Source organism: Tachypleus tridentatus, chromosome 8 (assembly GCF_004210375.1).
Source record: "Tachypleus tridentatus isolate NWPU-2018 chromosome 8, ASM421037v1, whole genome shotgun sequence".
Classification (NCBI taxonomy): Eukaryota; Metazoa; Arthropoda; class Merostomata; order Xiphosura; family Limulidae; genus Tachypleus; species Tachypleus tridentatus.
Genome location: NC_134832.1, coordinates 104,248,344 through 104,268,536, shown reverse-complemented (window position 1 = coordinate 104,268,536; position 20,193 = coordinate 104,248,344).

Here is a 20,193-nt window from a genome sequence, read left to right as displayed (position 1 = left end):
TAAGAAGAAATATACGATGATAAGTTATTTAGTTATATCTCAAGAAACACAAGTTACGAGAGGACAAAGAGGTAATAAGTTATCTAGCTCTTACAAAATACAGTTATAAGAAGAAAATACGATAATAAGCTATCAGGCCTAAAAAACACAGTTATAACAAGACCAAAGCGATATTAGTTATGAAAGCTTCGAAAACACAATTATAAGAATAACAACACGATAATAACTTGTCAAAGCTTCCAGAAACACAGTTATAAGAAGAACACGATACGCCACAATAAACTCCGTTATAACAAGCTCACACGATAATCAATGCTATAAGCCTAAAAAAAAATTCTGTTATATTATAGTAACAACAAGATAACAAGTATTTTATGCCTGAAAAAGAACACAATCATAACAAGAAGAAACGAGAATAAGTTCTAAAGACGCATCAGAAGGAACGCTATTTATGGTCTTATTTTCTCTATTCCTCTTGAGAACTCTGCTATATTATGGTCTCACTGAGCTTCGAAAAGAATTATAACAGTCTTTTACCATCTCGTTCATTTTACTGCTTTGCTGTCACTATTTATTGTTTCTAACAAGAATAAATATACACCTTTACGATGTTGTTAATTTTGATTAATATTAGTGCTATGTTGAAAGTCTGAAAAGAGTTTGTGGATTGGGAAATATCATGAAACAATATGCAGTAACAAAGTGAAACGTTTAAGTACAGTATGGTGGGAGGCCTTAGTTATACTGTAGTTTCTCTCGAGGCGCCTTTCGTAATGAATTTTTGGCTTTGGTAACTACTGATTGTTTTATTGAGTCGGCGTTCGGAGCTTTTATTACCTATACGGATTATTGACCTAGCTACGGTGATATTAGTCCTATTAAATGGTTCCTGACTTTTAGTTAGAATTGATCTTTCTGAATGCTATTGTGCTGAGGGACACTACAATGTTCAGCCTGTGAACGACCGCTGAGTCATCCTGAGTGAAATCCCTGACTATGAGGTGATACAAAAGCTTATAGTTACTCTTGTTGCCAAGGGACTAACCAATGAACGGCAAACCAACTCAACAGGAAAAGTCTGTTTGACCACTAACTCTGCTTTTAAATATTTCTTGTAAACGACAGTCGTTTAAGACAGGAAAGGCTGCTAATGAAGAAATATACCCAGGACATTTCATACGTAATTCTTAGGTACGTATAATGTATTGGAAGGTGATATTGAAGCCACGATAGTATTTAGGTATGAATAAGTAAACGCTTTCTAATTCCGTTATTTATAAGCTTATATTAGAAACTTTATTGTTGTTTATTAAAGTGCTTGTTAACTGTTAATTTTTACCAGTGTATTCCTAGCATCATGAGATAGAAGCTAACGTTACAAAGATATGCAAGTGTCAAATAACAGTATATGTTTTATGAAAACACTCTAATATTTCAGGATGTTTTAAGTTTTGGATTTATTATCTATGAAATTTGCTCGACTTACTTGTTTCTTTTTCTTTGTGTAAACTAGCAAATATCCGTAAGATATACCTAAAATATTTAAGATACCATTTATTCGACATTTAATGAATTAATTGAAGGTTTTGCATATCACAAGTCATGTATAAGTGTCTAACTTTAAGGTACAGTTTGGAAATAAAAGAAAACAAAAACTAACAAATTCGATGAAGCGAAAAAAAATGTTACGTATTTCACTTTACGATATATACTAGACAAATATTTTGCAAACGAATTCTAAATGTAGTCTAGATTTAATACCTAGGTATCGAAATCGATTATAAGTGGCATGACAATATATTTTTACAGTAGTGTTTGTCTCTATAAAAGTTTAAAACAATTTTTTATGAATCCCAGTATAATTAACCTTGATAAGGCAGAATAATTACAGTGACCTATAGATGAAGAATGTAATACATAATATTTAGAAAAAATCCGTAGCCAAGTGGTTAACGTGATGGGTGGGGACTGTAGGGTCTGGGGTTCGAGAAATAATGCTTTTGAATACACTCACATTTTTATCAGAGAGCGTTTTATAAAATATATAATAAATTGTTTCATTCTATCGAAATAGCTGAGCAAAGCCTATATGGCGGCGGCTGTGTTTGGCTGACTAATCTCTCTCTGGTCAGTTGCTTAATATTCGGGACAGCTTTACCATAATGCTAAGGATCTCTAACTTGGCAGGTTAATGGCTTAGGTTGAAAATATCACTGAGGTGCCAGGAATATCATTGTTTTAAGAACGATTCGCGTCGTTTGTTTATCCCTGTTTAAAATTCATTATTCCTACCAATACATAACGAGTATTAGACAAAAAGAAAGGTTATCTTTATAAATAAAAATCTACCTTGCGTCTTTTGAACCATATTAAAGTATGTAAAAAACAAAACAGTACAATACACACTCAGTGTAAACGTAACATACCACCAAAAGCGTTAGAAATATAGATTATATAGTCATGTGTTCTGCATGTTTCTAAGGTGTGTAAAAAGCAACTTGAAAAGAATACTCAAAACGTAATGTTATGGAGCATGACCAGAAGTGTCAGAAAGATCTGTTACACTGCAAAAACACTTTGTTGTGAAAACAACAGAAACTGTGTTCTCCAATACACAGTTTGTTGTAGTACCAGTATAAATATACACATATTTTATAATACAAATGGCTTGCGGTTATGTTTTTAAAATATGCTTTTCTAATACGTAGTTATTATTCGAAGTCAAATTGTTTTATTATCTGTGTTTAGTTTGTAAAACATTCAACACAATGGTTGTGTAACAGACAACATGTTTGTATTGTGCTGTATCAGCCTGCAATGTAGGTCTGATTTTGAATTTGAAGTTGTGTTGCAGCTATTAAAACTTTGTGTCCTGAAGAACACATGTTATATTGTTTTTAACACAAGTTTTTGTTTCACACTGAATTCGTTTACGTGGACAAGAAATCTGTGCACGCTGCGCACTTCTTAAATACTATAAAATGCGCAAAACGAGGAAAAAGATACTCAAAATAAAATTTTGTAACGTATACAGCCAAAAGTTTTCAAAATTAGATGGATAAGTAAGCTGCCATGAATACGACCTTTATAGGTTATCAAAATGTTTGATTTTTTTTGTTTAGAGATAAATCGTTCTGTGAGTATGCTTTGAGATTCATAACTTGGTATAAAACTATCAGTTATGCAGACTTTCGGGTGTTTATTGCATTGTGATTTATATTCTTGACAAATATACAAACTTTCCACTTGTTAGCATAAAACAGATGTGAAAAGTCCTGATTTATACGAAATAATTTATTGGTAAAGTTGCCGCCGTTGAGGTTGGTGAAACTGCTACCAAAGAACATTAGATTATTAACAGGCCCGGCATGGCCAGGTGTGTTAAGGCGTTCTACTTGTAATCCAAGGGTCGCGTGTTCGAATCGTGGTCGCACCAAACATGCTTGCCCTTTCAGCCGTCGGGGCGTTATAATGTGACGGTCAATCCCACTATTCTTTGGTAAAAGAGTAGCCCAAGAGTTGGCGGTGGGTGGTGATGACTACCTGCCTTCCCTCTAGTCTTACACTGCTAAATTAGGGACGGCTAGCGCTCGAGTAGCTTTGCGTGAAATTCAAAAAACAAACATAAATGCATTTCTTAATTCGATTATAAGAAAAAAATAATTAGAAACAGTCAAGTGGTTTACCGCTTGCTACAATTCTGAGATATATTCATCATCTACTGTGCTCAAAAATGGCACAGCTGTATTTTTGCGAATTTACAATGCTAGAAACAGGGTTCGATACCCGCGGTGGAAATTTAACCCATTGTGTAGCTTTGTGTCTAATTACAAACAAAATCATTCGATGTATCTGATATTTAGAATCTCATTCTATTGGACCTTAGGTACCTTTGGATACTTTTCATTGCTTAAAAATTCTGCTTCTTGGCGTTGTAGTTTGGTCAATTTTACACCGCAAGATGTCTTCACGAGGTCCTCACTAATGATGTTGTGTCCAGCTTACTGTTGTTTTATTTAATCCATTTAGAATATTTCAGTTGATAATTCCTACATTTATTTACAAAACGCTATGTTTATTTAATTATACTCCATAAATAAAATTTTATATTATTCCTTTAAGGCCTTGTCCATATAACGGATATCACCAGTTGTATACGTAATTACACACAAATCGTTGATGTATGTTTATACAAAGTTCTGCGTTCACAGTATAATAATAATGCAATATAAACAAAAACAAATTTATTTCAGTGCAAATAAAATAAACCGTGTTTGAAACAAAACTGTAAATGTATCTGGCACATTCTCTAACGCTTAGCACGAAGTGGCCGTTTTAATAATATTATTTATTTTATTTAATGGCGAGAAATAATTCCGGTTTTGTCCATCATGTGTGATATATCTCTCTAGGCTGCTCATCAGGTCAACTACATGCAATTTATATGTAATGTATGCATTTCAAATTTCACGCCAGAAATATACGTGAGTGGCGTTGACCACAATAATGTTGATAAGGTTCAGTTCAGTAAATTCTACTAAGCTTCTCTATTCTTACTTTTGTTCTGATGGAGATCAAAATTGAAACTGTTTTCTGCCTTCTTGAACATAAAGCGTGATAGTAAGCTAAAACAAGGCTTGGATCTTTTACTACGAAACAAGAAGTTTATATAGATACAAGTTTCGTTACTTTTACGTGTTTTGTCCAACGTCTGTTGGAACCGGTATCAATATAAATTTAAGTCTTACTTTAGATTACACCGTAGTGTGTATATATGTACTTAACGATCTCCGAGGAAGGAGAAAAACCTTTTTGTTTTACTATGCTAATGGGTAATGCAAAAACCTTTGCTCTCTGTTATTTTTCTTATTACGCATGTACCTAATATCCACATGATAATTTGGCGTAAGCTTCCTTAACAAAATCCTCCATTTGTCTTTCAGCGACTTGAAAATCAGTAATGTTGATAAGTTAATGAAAGACACAGAACAACTGCGAATGTGTGCGTCATTTATAAAACTTTCTAATTATTGGTTCTTTTAAACTGGCGAACAATATTTTATAAGCATAATGAAGAAGACAGAACCAACGTTTCGTTGAAACATGAAGTATGTTCCCCAGAGGTCGTCCTGCTCTTCTCTGGCAGTTATCATAAACATTTAAATTTCAAAAGATATGAAAAAAATACACGAAATTTGCTCAACTTGTTTCTCTTTCTTTGCATAACTATCCACCAAAACTACTTAGAGCACATATTGCTCGATATTTAAATGAATTAACTGAAGATGTTGTGTAACACAAGTATAAGTGTTTAGTTTTAAGGTTGTGTTCATCTCGGGGATCCAGAGCAAAATTTTAGCCTTGTAAGCCATCAAGTTTGTAGCTGAGCATTGAATCTGAGACTGCATTTTGTAAGGCTTGATGTCTGTAGTATAGTAATGAAATTAGCACAATGTGCTTCCACATGCGAAGTGATTTTAATTATCAAATTTACTTTCCTCGTTTCCGCTGTTACTTTTGTAACAACTTCAGTTTCAGTGCAACGTGATGGGTCGGACATCATCTGGTAAGACTGGTCATTGAATCTATGGATTCATGGTTTGTGTTTCGTTGTCACATACAAAAACACCTCATGGACAAATACACGTTGATGTGTTTAATTTATTAAAATATATTTTAATGGCTTTGACGATTTAATTAAGCATATACAATTTAGATAACAACGGTTAGTAGATGCTTTTACTTGTGGGTCGGACATCATCTGGTAAGCCTGGTAACTGAATCTAAGGATTCATAGTGTGTGTTTCGTTGTCACATACAGAAACACCCTATAGACAAATACATGTTGATATGTTAATTAAATTCCATTACTTGGTTAGATAAGAGTACCCCAAAAGTCAGCAACCGGTGTTGTTGATTAGAGGCCTTCCCTCTAGTCTGTCAGTTCTAAGTTAAGCATGACTATGTACAGATAATCCAAATACATACTAACAGGGAAATTACAAAAGGAGCTAACAAACAAACCATGAAGGTTATTTTATATAAATAAGTGAAACTATCAATAAAACTGACGCTAATTATACGGTTTACGCAATCCTCATGAGTAAAGTTAAATGAAGAGCAGATAAATGGGAACCCACCATGATATTGCAGTTTAAAAAACTAAACAAGAATGAAACCTAAGGATGTTTAACTCTTACGGTCTGTGGAACTTTACAGCTTATTATGTAAATTTTTTGTGACATATAATATATTCGGATGACCGAGCTGATTGTAATCATCATCGACTCTCAGAAACAGTGGAAGCTATTTCTTAGTATAAGATACAGACCGTGCTTCGAATAATAATAAACTAGAGAAAAAAAATCTTATGATCTACTTGAAAAGTCAGGTTTGATGAAATTGATGAAATTATGTGACTATCCTATTTACTCTCGTAAGAGACATCATTACTCATATCTGGTGTCGAGATTAGATGAAGAAAGATTACACTGCTAGGCACCGTAAGCCTTTCAGTCATTCTGGTCCCGAAATATCCGACCGTAGCATGAGAATAAATGAAACATCACTTACTGAACTCTGATAATCTGAGAAATTGGGGGAAGGGGATTTCGTTCGATTTCTGTATCAGGGACTAAATAAAAAAACACGATCAGGGACAATTTTGACGTTTCTATTCGCTACCGAGCTGGGATACGATAAATCTTGTTTAATATAGTCGTTAAAGCAGCTCCACTTGGAAATTCATAAGATCTAATGTTTGGATATAACAGACAGTAAACTAATACACGAGAAAGGACGAAAGAAGAATAGCTATAGAACTTGTTTTTCTAAACTTGCTTGTAAACGATTGTTTTCATTACATACAAAACTAATAAAGGGCCGCTATGTTATACTTTAAAAATGTTATATTATTTCAAAGTTTAATTCTGGCATTTCATAAAGAACTCAGTAACAATTGGTAATTTACTAGACTATAATAATTATTTTAGTTACAACTCTACACGTTTTTAAACGATGTCGTAAAATACTTAAAGACTTTCTTTATATTTCCGTAACTCATTAACTTTTCTAAAATATCAATTTACCAGAATCTTTGTACAAAAGCAAGCATCGAAGACATTTTAGACTCGTAACTATTAATATTTCTTGCGGTCCATCCCTTTTAACAGCTAATAATAAGTAAATCAAAAGTGTCCAGTATAATTATAGAAACATAGTTGTCAATAAAGCCTTTAGCAGCAGTGAAGGCATAACTGCAGCTTTACTAACCATCGTTCTCCCAAAACTAAATTAAATGAGTTTTGTGAACAAAGGTTTAGCACAAGAATTTAGTTTACACAGTATTTTAGTTTCTGAACAAATCTCTGAAACCTCGCTCGGTAAGTCGATCCCACTTCATTCAAACACCATACTGGAGAATAGATCCATAGTTTGATTTTGTTTTAATGCAGAATTACAAAGTGAAAGATTCGCTTTGTGTTCATCTCAGGAATCGATCCCTGAATTCTAGCGTTATAAGCCATCAAGCTTATTGCCGAGCTACTTGGTCACAAGTCATTGAATATGAGAGTGTGAAACTTGATGTCCGCAGCGCATCTGGTTATTCATTCTAGCAGTTGTTGAAAATGGTAATTGGTAATATTATATATCTGTGGATATATATATATATTATCTGTTTTTCTTGGTAAAATTGAGAACCAATGGTAACAGAACGACATCTCAAAAAGCGCGTTTTTATTATATATGTACTGTGTAAATGTATAGTTTCATATAAGAAAGCAAGAAAAATAACCCAAGTTGTCTCATTGTTCTGCTAGTTAACCTCGTGGCAGTGAATGATATATGCAGGTACACACATCCAACATTTTCCATAGCAAAAACGTGTTAAAAGCAAACTAATGGAAATGGATGAGATATCAGTAGGCGACATCTCTGTGTCAGTTGCACATTTCGCGTGCTTAGCTCGTGTATTTTTTCATCTCTTTTGAGTCTTAAGTGTTGTTGATGACTGCCAGAGGAGAGCAAGAAGATGGTGATTTACGACTTGCGGCGATATGGAGAAATGAATTGGGAGGAAATCCCAGAGGACGGCTATTTGCTGGTGTAATGGGGCACTCCTGCCGTGTTATTGAAGAGGCTGACGGGAATTCCATAAGCTAGTGGGTTGACAGTAACTATATTAGACATGTGCCCGGAATAAGGCTCTTGTCTTCCCGCCTATTTCTACAGAAATATCTAAGAAAAGATATTTGTCAGATGTAACGTATCTAAGTTTAATAGTCTTACATCAGTCTTACTGTCATAATAACGTCAAATTAAGCAAATGTTAGCTGTTGGTTTATGCTTAGAACAGCAGGGTTTATATGTGGTCATGTTTAATGGTACTAAGAGGATTACTAAACCAACTTCAGTTCATTAAAACGGAGAACGTCAGCTCAACTAAACTCCGAGCTGGTGTCGTCCTTTGTGGGTTTGGTAATTTGAGAAAGCTGAGTGTTTGAAGTTGTGAAATCAGAATAAATGATTATCGGTAACAAAACAGCTTTTACTTTATTATGCTTTAATCATGTGCTTCCTTCAATAACGTTTGTGCAAGAAACTCGCTGGTATTTTTTTTTCGAACACTGTTTGTTTGTTTGTGAACTTTGTGTGCACCTTGAACGTAATCAAAGACGTTAGTACGATATGCACATATGTATTTCCTGATTGTATGGAAAAGATGCACATATAGCATGTAATAAATAAACCGTTAATTCTACTTTTTGTTTCCACTTGTGGCTTAGGAATAAGTCTGATAGCTTATAAACACTAAGATTTAGGTTTGGATACCCGATGTGGGCAAAAAACAAATAACTTTGCTCTTAACTACAAATACAGAAACAGTCTATTTTTGAAGGATATTAAAATGATTCTGACAAAACGTTGTTTTTTTTACAGGTCTGTTACTAGAGGGCGCTGTATGGGCTTACGGTTGTAATCCGAACCTGTCTCTACTAAGACATTTGTCAGTAGTAAAATGTAGATCAGGACACTAAGAAGAAGTGATGTTAATTTCAACATAGCTTTATTTAGTCTTGGTTAGATTAGTAAAACAAAGAGTTAAATGTTGTTAGAGATTACGGTGAATTATTTGACTGTTGCTACCTTTCTCAAACAATATTAAACCCATCCAACAATAGTCAAATATGATGATGTAAGTGTGAGCAACTCTGGAACCAGAGACCTAACGAATTGAGTAATTGCCATTAACAGGAACAGGCAATGAAATGCACCTATGAATTCCATCTGTGAGGACATTAGTCCAGCACTCGGAAATCGGTGTGATGTACGCACGAGCACGAGATGCGTGCCAGCAAGTTCCCTGCATTGCTTTCTTTGCTGCAATATTTGATTCCAAGTGATATATGGCCGTGACATTAAAACTTGGTGTGGAAAACGATCTATTCTAAGGACATAAAGAAATTAGACGACAAATAGTTGGACATGGTGGGGCCGTATTGTTATTTACTCACGAGTTAAATATTTTCAACACCAGAAGGAACATTTTTCAATGCGATATAGTGGATGACTTATATTTTATTGACCTAATGTGAGCATAACAGTACAGTTTAGAGTTCATTTGCTTTACATTTTACTGAATTTACACCCTCAATAATGCGCTAAAACGTAAATCTTACGATTACAGCTGGCCATACGAGTAAAAAAGTTGAGAAAGGAAAATGGGAAGCTGACAAGTATCTCATGAAATGAGCTCTTTTAAATGAATATAATGCGTTTTACATTTTACATTTGCTTTACATTTTACTGAATTCACACCCTCAATAATGCGCTAAAACGTAAATCTTACGATTACAGCTGGCCATACGAGTAAAAACGTTGAGAAAGGAAAATGGGAAGCTGACAAGTATCTCATGAAATGAGCTCTTTTAAATGAATATAATGCGTTTTTTTCTTATCGTTTCCATAAATATTGAATGCTTATGCAACCAATGGTAAGTCTGCAGTCTTATCACACTAAATATCAGAATGTGGATAACCCTCGTGAGCAGAGAACAGATAGCCCATTGTGTAACTTCGTGCCGAACAACAACCAAACCAAATTTTGTTTTAAATTTAACCCAAAGCTATACAAAGGCTATCTGGGCTAGCCGTTCCTATTTCAGCAGTGTAAGCATAAGGGCAAGACAGTCGGTTATCGCCTGTCAGCTCTTGATATATTATCTCATTCACGAATAATGGGATTGATTATTGAATTATAACGTCCCTAGCGGTCCTCAAATAGCGAGTCGAGCACTCTAACCATCTGGTCCAAACCAAGCTTTTACAATATATAACGTTTATAAAATTCTAATAAGTATCTTATCGAATAAAACTGAATTCGTTTATTAATGTACATGAGGCGCATGCGTGTCGCACATTCCTTTTTGCTTTTGATTTCAGATAGTATTATGGTAAGACGTGAATATGTGAATATCTTTAGTCATTAACTGTACTTGAATAACCTACTTGACCATGTGACCAACTATTTTCTACATGTTTGTGCTAGTTTCACAACGCTATATTTGGTATGAAATAGACATTCAGATAATATTATACATACACAAGAATTACTTATTTTAGCTATTTTAGTGAAGCTAACATAATTCTATTTCATTACATAACTACTTTTCTCTGTAAAGTCATTCCACTTAGAACGTAGACTGTTATTTGATTGGTCTAAATGTTAAAATCACAGAGTTTTTGGTTCATAACGATGAAGGGGTTAAATTTGACATTCATTTCTATTCAAAATAGGAATCGTCATCGAAAGCTAATACATAAAGTGCAAATGTAGTTTCTTCTGTGTAGGTCGTGATTTAATAAATGCATAATTCATCAAACAAGAAAATTTAGGCTTATTACATAGACAGTTTGCTGAAAACCTTTCCTAATCAAAACTGTTTTGAGGTAAATTCATGAAATATTTACAAAGTTTCTGTATCCATGAAATGTCTGTGAACTTGTGTTTTACTTTCAAATTACTGGGCCTGGCATGGCCAAGCGCGTAAAGCGTGCGACTCGTAATCTGAGGATCGCGGGTTCGCGCCCGCGTCGCGCTAAACATGCTCGCCCCCCCAGCCGTGGGGGTGTATAATGTGACGGTCAATCCCACTATTCGTTGGTAAAAGAGTAGCCCAAGAGTTGGCGGTGGGTAGTGATGACTAGCTGCCTTCCCTCTTGTCTTACACTACTAAATTAGGGACGGCTAGCACAGATAGCCCTCGAGTAGCTTTGTGCGAAATTCCAAAACAAAAAAACAATTCAAATTACCACCTCTAGCGTCGACGAAGCTCAATAAATGAATGTCTTTATGATGTTTATTTGGCTGAAAATGAATATTTGAAACTATGAAAACTGGGTAACAATTTTTATCTTTAATTCTCGTGTATTACTCACAGTGTACCTGCGTATTTCTCGTGTATATTATTAGAGAATGTGTACATTATAGAAAACTTTCTTTTTCACTGCGATAACAACTGCTAAACCTATAGTGGCCCTCTACGAAAGTGTTGTTAATTTGTTATATTTTTTATTGCATAATAAAAAGGCCCAGCATGGCCAGGTGGGTTAAGGCGTTCGACTCGTAATCCGAGGACGGCAAGTTCGAATCCCCGTCACACCAAACATGTTCGCCCTTTCAGCCGTGGGAGCGTTATTATGTTACAATCAATTCCACTATTCGTTGGTAAAAGAGTAGCCCAAGCGTTGGCGGTTGGTAGTGATGACTAGCTGCCTTCCTTCTAGTCTTGCACTGCTAAATTAGGAACGGCTAGCGCAGATAGCCCTCGTGTAGCTTTGCGCGAAATTCAAAAACAAAATCAAAAACAACCAAATAAAAAAATGTATAAAAACTATATGTTTTTAGAACGTACTCAGTGACATCTGTTCAAATGTCATCTGAAATCCTAGTTTTAATACTGACTTTCGAAAATACCCAAACTTTTCGTGATTTTTAGTCACATATTTTCATATAAAATGTTGAGCAACTGCTGTAGTTTCTTAGATATTCTTATTCTAATTAGCCTTTGGAGAAGCAAGGAAGTAAATATTCAATGAAATGTGTAAAGTTAAGCTCTTAAGTAATGATAAAAGAAACAAATCTGAAAGCCTTTGTTGCCTCTAACACACGCAATTTCTTAGAAATTACTGAATTATCTAGAATATTTTTAGAAGAAAAATGTGAAAGAGTGGCCTATAGATAGCACATATAACACTGTTAGTGTTAAACGTACTTTTCAGTATATGGAGACCGTAAATGATATTACTGAACGAGGATAAACATTAATAGAAGATTATAAGAAGGTTCAAATAAACGACGCTCAACAAAAACAATAATATACAGGGTAGTCAAGAAAGTACGAGACAAATACCCTGATGGACTGAAAGCTACGCTAGTGAAGTAATTTACCTTGACATTTTGTAAGATACATCTACCTAAATTTTGTAAGAATTTTAAAAATAAAATTTGTTTTCGTTTGTTCATTCGTGTTTTTGTGACCTTGACGCTTTGAATTGTCGAAGCTGTTTTCGTTGTTTGTTATTAATCACAAAGCTACACAAAGGGATATCTGTGCTATGCCCACCACGGCTATCGAAACTCGGTTTCTAGCAGTATAAGCTCGAGAATATGTTGCTGTATCAGTGAGAGTTTATCGAGTATGTTAAAATGGTGGAAGAATAAAAGTGAATACTGGGTAGTAAACCTTAACATTTATTTTATTTCGCCGACAGGTTTTCGTGCGTATTTTTCATTAAAATGAACAAAAATTCTGAGGTGTCGCTAATAAAAATGTATTTATGTTTGAAATATAATGTGAATCACCGTATATTTGTAATGATTTTTTGTAGAACTGTTTGTTTGTTATTAAGCACAAAGCTATGCAACCGGTATTGAAATCCGGTTTCTAGAGGTATAAATCAGCAGACATACCACTGTGCCACTGGGGGGGGGGGGCGTTTTGTAGAATATAAATAATTTTTAAGAGTATATTGTTATTCAGAATATTCCAAGCTGTTTTACGGTTGTGTACGGATCACTATACAGTTACTCACAGTGGCACAGTGGTATGTCTGCAGACTTAGAACGCTATAAACTGGCTTTCGATACCAGTAACTCAGAGTACAGACAGGCCATTGTGTAGCTTTGTGCCTAATTTCAATCTAACCCGAAAGAGCTATTCATATAAATGCTTTGTCCGATATAATAAAACAATTTTCTAATACACAAATGAAGAGATAGGCTTAGCAGTTAAATACTAAGCAAATTAAAAATTCAATTTTATAAAGTATAAATGAAACTAAAACTTAAACACTGATTGTTTTAATTACTGTTTTCACAACAGATGGTAAGAATTCCAACCTAAGTGTGGCCAGTAGAGACAGAGATACGGAATGTATGTTTAGAGGTTTTCTATTTTAACGCTTTGCAGTGACTGAGCGATAAGTATGACAGCTTTTGACGCTAAAATTCAGAGTTTCGTCCCTGCAGTGGATATAACAAAGATAGCTCACTGTGTAGTCAGCGCTTTACATTAGAGTAGAATGTTTATTCTTTTTTCCTTTGAAAGTGTGAAGAAGTTGAAAAGCCATAGAAACTGTAACCAGGACTTGAATTTAAAAACTATATAAATATGTGCAGTCTTGACAAAAATGTTCGTATATTTTGCAGTAAATGAAATTATTATTATTAAGCTGAAATAATACAAGTACTCGTAATGGTGTAAATCTGAGAAATGCATGTTATATATGTAACTTATATAATGAGACATCATGAACGATTTACTAGAACAGCAAACCATTTTATCAGACACATGTGTCGTTCAGCATTCCACCTATCACAACAAAACCTTACTAAAATTTATAAAATATAACACCAGATTACTGTAAATAGCGTCTGATACTTTATATTACATACCTTATATACCTACGTATTAATCATTTAGTATCTTACCGTTCTGGCAATGTCGGTTTATTTATATCATTTCTGGACAGTAGAACAGTTTGACACCCTATTTTTTCTTTCACATAATGAGGTATGAAAACACCAAGTATCTCAGAGAAAATGTCTAAATAATGAGTTGATCTGTTTCGGAAAAGTTTATACCAAAAGCACACCTTTTTATACCAAACAGGTGTATATGTCTCTTTTAACGAAAATTGCTTAAAACAACTTATACAGATCAGAATAAGAACTCGTACACGTTTGTCTAATCACATGCTGTCACCACTTGGACATTTACTCTATAACTATTCAACGAATGTTGACAATAACATTAATATAGAACAGTATACAAACTTTTTGGCCAAGGCTACATTTTACACGAGTATTGGAAAGTAATATTTCATTGAAAATAATTTTTCTTATTCCAGTAAAATGTGTTTTGTTTTTTTTAGTTTCAGATGAACTTTTAATTTTAATTTCCATTGTTTGATATTCTAAAACTTTTGTAGTTAGGGATGTGTTTTCTTGTGACATTTCGGACGTGTTTCCTTAAATCTATATATTTTCTCCAACTATCTATATCAGTCTGTGTATATATTTACTAAAATAATTTAGTACTAATACTTTTGAAAATATTTATTTAGAAAAACAAGAAAAATACGTGTCTTAGATCGTTCTTGTGTATATACGTACTTACGCAGATATGTGTATGTCAGGATGTTTCAGCTTAATCCAACTGGAACTCAATCAAAAGTCTCAAAACAACGAGGTCTATGAGTTAAAATACGGAAGAGAGAGTACATTGTTTATATAAGTAATCTGTTCTTACAGAGTAATTGTCATTCAGGTGCTCTAGAGATGGCGAGGAGATGTCACATTTAATGGAAGATGCTGATATTAGATTAGCCCTCGGAACCCTTTGGCCAGTTTATAAAACTCATCTCAATTAAAAGTGGCGAAAGTTTCTTTGTTCTCCGCTAGATGGCACATGAATTATTGCATGGCAAGATAACCTGGCAATTTTTGTTGTGCGAGATGTGGATCATCGTGTTTAATAATTCGTTTCTGTCATTTATGATCGGAATACAGAGAAAAATTTCATGCTAGCTCTCAGAAGCCACATGAACAAACAAATAATACGCGATAAAAAAGCAAAATAAAGAAACACATTGAAATGTGAAATTGTAAATGCCAAACAGAAACTGAATATTTGACAAATAACAATAATGTAAATGGAAAATACTATAAGCATACGTATCTTCTACTATTGAGATTATAGTTCGGAATCTTAAACATGGCCATCTAAGTTTGTAACTTGAATACTTAGGCGTAACATGTTTATATAGAGTTTTTATAAAGCATATAATGTACGTAATACAATATTCTAACCTTCTCGCTCTTAGTACAAATCCTTGCGACTTACTTTACATCATTATGATGTAAAATCATGTGAAGTACCACTTTTATAGTTTTGTCATTACGTATGCCGTGAAACATGAATTGTTTTTCCAGACTTCTCATTATAAGTAATAATACAAGTGTGATGGAGCACTTTCTTAACTTTATTATTAAGTAAAACTTATTATATAGAATTAACTTAACCATAGAAAGCAAAATGGATATAATTTTGAAAACATTGGATATTAACCATCCATTTCCAGTTCATATTAAGAAGCGTGAAATTATCTTAGACTAAACTTTAACCTATAAGTGTATCTCCTCCACTTACAGTAATGTGGTTCAGTGGTGTAACAAAAGTTGTATCTTAGATATACAAGAATATTTTTAATCCAACTATTCCAGTAAGAACTGGATGAGTACGTCTTATCAGAACCATAGGCATTAACGTGATGTACAAGGATATTAGATGCTTAAAACGAATGATAGCTGTAAAGAAGTACATAATTTATGAAAGATAGTGTTCAGATCTGGTGTCTCCGATGGAGAAGAAAGTCGTGTCAAACACTAACCCTAACAGTTAGACTATATACGTGAAACTGTATAAAAAATACGGAAACAATGAAAAGGTTTAAAAGTGGAGGCTTTTCTATCAGTTTCGCTATACTCGATGTAATAACATAAAGGAAGAAACCATAAGCCTTTCAACAAATAGAAAAATTAAAAACAAATCAATAATTTATGAAATATTTTCTTTAATTACTTTTGTTTCATTTTGAATGGTTATGAATGTTGTTTATAATATCCAACATTGTGAGAAAGGGAGCTGCTGTTCCTTATAATAAGCAGGATGGATTTTACACTTTTTATTTAAAAGGCAATGCCTTTATATTACAAAAAATATTGTTCACTAAAAGGCATTAAGAAACAAAGTCCCCATATCCCTGTATTCAGTAAGACTGTTCACTCCATGTTAAAATAAGTTAACGTTTTAACGAATTTATCTTAATAGTTACGTTTGTTTCAGTTTAGTATATACTTAGAAGTGTGTGTAATATATGTTGTTGAATGTGTACTGCGAAAGTTCTGCTTGTTCTCTAAATTTGTAAAAGATTTTCGAGAGTAAAAATCAACAATACATGTTTTACGAAAGCACTAGCGATATCTTCAAATATTTTGCCAATTGAACTTTCGAGAACCTCATTCTAAAAGTTTATAACTTGATGTGCCAAGAGACAATTTTACATTGTTGGTTTACTACAGTAAGTATACTATAAACCTCGGAAGCTATAACTGTGGTTAACGCTTATTAATCGGAAAATTACAGATATTTCACTAGGAACGTTTATAGATATCGAACGTTAAAGACTGTTTAACTTCAACAAATTAACTTTGAACGTTAGCATTTCTACGAAGATATCGCATAACTTCATCGGACAAAACTCACGTGTGAGGGGATAGTTAGATTCCTTTTGTGTTATTTATATATTAAGATATATTTGTATTAAGAAAGAAAATTGTGTGTATCGATCTCGTTGGCAAATATTATAAATATGATGTATATTAACATTTAATTAAATCCAAATTTCCAGCTATTTTAAACCGTAATATGTAACATGATAAATCAGAAACTCATCCGAGATAAGTTATAACACGTAACAACTTAAGATTGCTCCCCTGTTTCAACAAAATATTTCTACTCTTTAAGAAGGAAGGTGATGTGATTCACTGTTCAGTACAGCAAATGTAATTCATTTCCCATAATTAAATACATTCCCGTTAGAATTAAGAAAGTTTGTTAACAAAAATTCACAATTACTAATAACACAAACATAAGTAACAGCTTATTAAAATCATTGCACCTAAAACTTTTATTCGTTAAGTATTGGCAGCAATACAGTCACTATCATCAGCCACTATCACAAAACACGCTGGACTCCCTCGAGATTATAAACTATGGCTGAATTGTTTAGTTCCATTGTTGAAACATTATATGAACTTGAAAAATCAAAAATGAAAAAAAAGACAATACGTTTTCATTACGAAGATTGTAACATAGTTTTATTTAAAATAATATGTTACAGCTACTGCTAATTACAAATATGTATCAACAGCAGTTTATCTGCTAAGCAAATATAAAACTACACAGTTTGGTTAATTTAATTTCCCCACCCCCTCAAAAACAAAACAAAAACAAGGCTTACCCTAACCCTGAGGTCTCTCCTCGAACTAAAACATAAATTATCATCCTGATTATTCTCCCTGCTTCAGGGAAGATTGTATTTCCATTATTATGGAAGATCTTTGGACACTTGATGGAGTTCGCGTGCAGGGCTGCTGGGTAAAAGGCTGAGGACGAGACACCGCAGTAAGTGCTCTATGTTTTCAGTACTGGGCTCGTTACAACAGTCAAGTCAATCCTGCCTTCTCTGAAAGATTCGGATGAGACCTTTTTCGCGGCTAATGCTGATCATTGTCCGACTATCCGTTTAACCTATAAGTGTGAATTACTGTTTAGGTTTAAACATTTTATTCCATTATCGTATTGTGGATGATTTTGATATTACTTGATTGTTTAAGAATGCTAACCCTAGCCTATTTAATAAATACTAACCAGTTTATAAGAAATATAACCGTGTCATGTTAATTAACGTTTATCATTTCTTGTGAAAAATGGCTCATTTCACATAAAAGAAGCTTTTTCATTTCTGTTCAGATAGATTGTTTACCTGCTTGAAAAAGAATGTTTGCCATGAAACGTTACTCATCATATTGTAAGAGAGATATTTTCCTTGATATGTAGAAATAATATCTACTTTGTTTTAAGAAATATTGTTAACTCTGAATCGAAATAAAGCGTTTATCTGCAATATTTCATTACAATTGAAAGTATAGTTAATAATACTAATTAAAATTAACAAGTGTTGATCTCTATATCGGTTAAAATATGATTTTCCTACCATCACGAAATTATTCTTAGCGTAATATAAAAATATCTGAGTGAGAATTTGAAAGGTAGAGATTGAATTCTATAGCACAAGTAGTCCAGGACTACATTCTAAACATTCTAAACATTCTGTCTGTTACTTGACGAGTAACGACGGGAAGCCAGATCGGACTTGGTCGGTGGTTTTAACGTATAGATCATTGGTCTCTCGGAGGGCTTTAACAGGCTGTCTATGTTAGGTCTGCCTTCGTACAGATATCGTGAGGGATATATAGAGATTGATGGATCTTTAGACAAACCAGCCTAACATAACAGGTAGTCAGCATGACTTACAAACCACGCTAACAAAACTTGCTGTCTTTGTTTAACTCAGACGCAATTATAAGTTATTCAGTTCATGGAACATTAACCCACAAGATATTTAACGCACAGTTTATAATAAATTTATATATTTTTGTTTGATTATAACATCAAATATGCTCGCCCTTTAAGCCGTAGGGGCATTATGATGTGACGGTGAATCCCACTATTCGTTAATAAAAGAGTAGCCCAAGAGTTGGCGGTGAGTGGTGATGACTAACTGCCTTACGTCTAGTCTTACACTGCTAAATTAGAGACGGCTAGCGCAGATAGCCCTCGAGTAGCTTTGCTCGAAATCCAAAACAAAATCTAGGCAAATATTTCTTCGTCTCTGTGAGAAAACTTTGGTAATTTCTGTCACGTAGGTAATTTTTACATCGTCCTTGAGAGTAATATCTGGTTATGTTCTGCTATCTAGACAATTATTATATCATTCTTGAAAGAGAGTTTTACTGTGTAAACGAGGTGTTAATCACAGTAACTAAATCCTTAATAGAGGAATAACAGTGAAAGTGGAGAGCAAATCAATTTTTGGGTATTCTATTTTGTGGCTATTTGGATATAGTTTGATGAGAATCACTTGGTTATCTTTAGGAACGTATATTTGCTACTCAGACCTTAAATTATACAGCTCTACAATATCTAAGAATTGCAGGATTGTAATGTCTTATTACGCCATGCAAAAACAATTTGGTTTTGATTTGAACTTCCCAGTTTGTAGTTGTTGTTTCATAAATTTTTCATTTAGGGAAACGTCGATTTGTTTTTACACATTTGCATTCTCTATTAGCCTGTTAATCTTTTTTCCAAGCATTTGAAATTGCAATTAAATAGTTGATATTAAAAAATTTTAAGGAAAAACAACTTCACAACACACATACAAGTTCGTAATTATCATATCCATAAAAATGTATTCAATTAAATTTCATATATTTCGGTTACGCAGCTAGTAAACCTAAATTAAACCAATCCAGTCTATTATGTATTATGATAATACACGTTATACATAATTATTGTTAGAAATAATACATCTGTGTTAAGCTAATTACTATCAACTATGAAAGACTTAAATAGTAGAGCCCTAAGTATAAAAACATTAATACAAATTCAAATCTGGAGAAAAATGAAATCTGTATAAAATATGTGATTAACTCTCAATGGGAGTCCACATATTGCATCTTGTTTTGGTCACAATACTTGGTCTAAGGAACTGACGAAATCCATTGGTAAACTCACACGTATTCTATGTAAAATACAAATCCATTGGTAAACTCACGTATTCTATGTAAAATACATAGGATAAATGTGTCATTTCGTTCCTGCCAAACACTGGCAGACAACCAGAGGGTTACGCCCTTCTTGCAGCCATGAGATATGACAAGTATACGTGGAAATTAATAGATGATGGATGAGTAGGAGAAAAATAAAATACACATGGAGCCACCTAACAGTTATTAATGGAATTAACTGCAATATTGATGATATTTTGGTGGGTGACTCACAT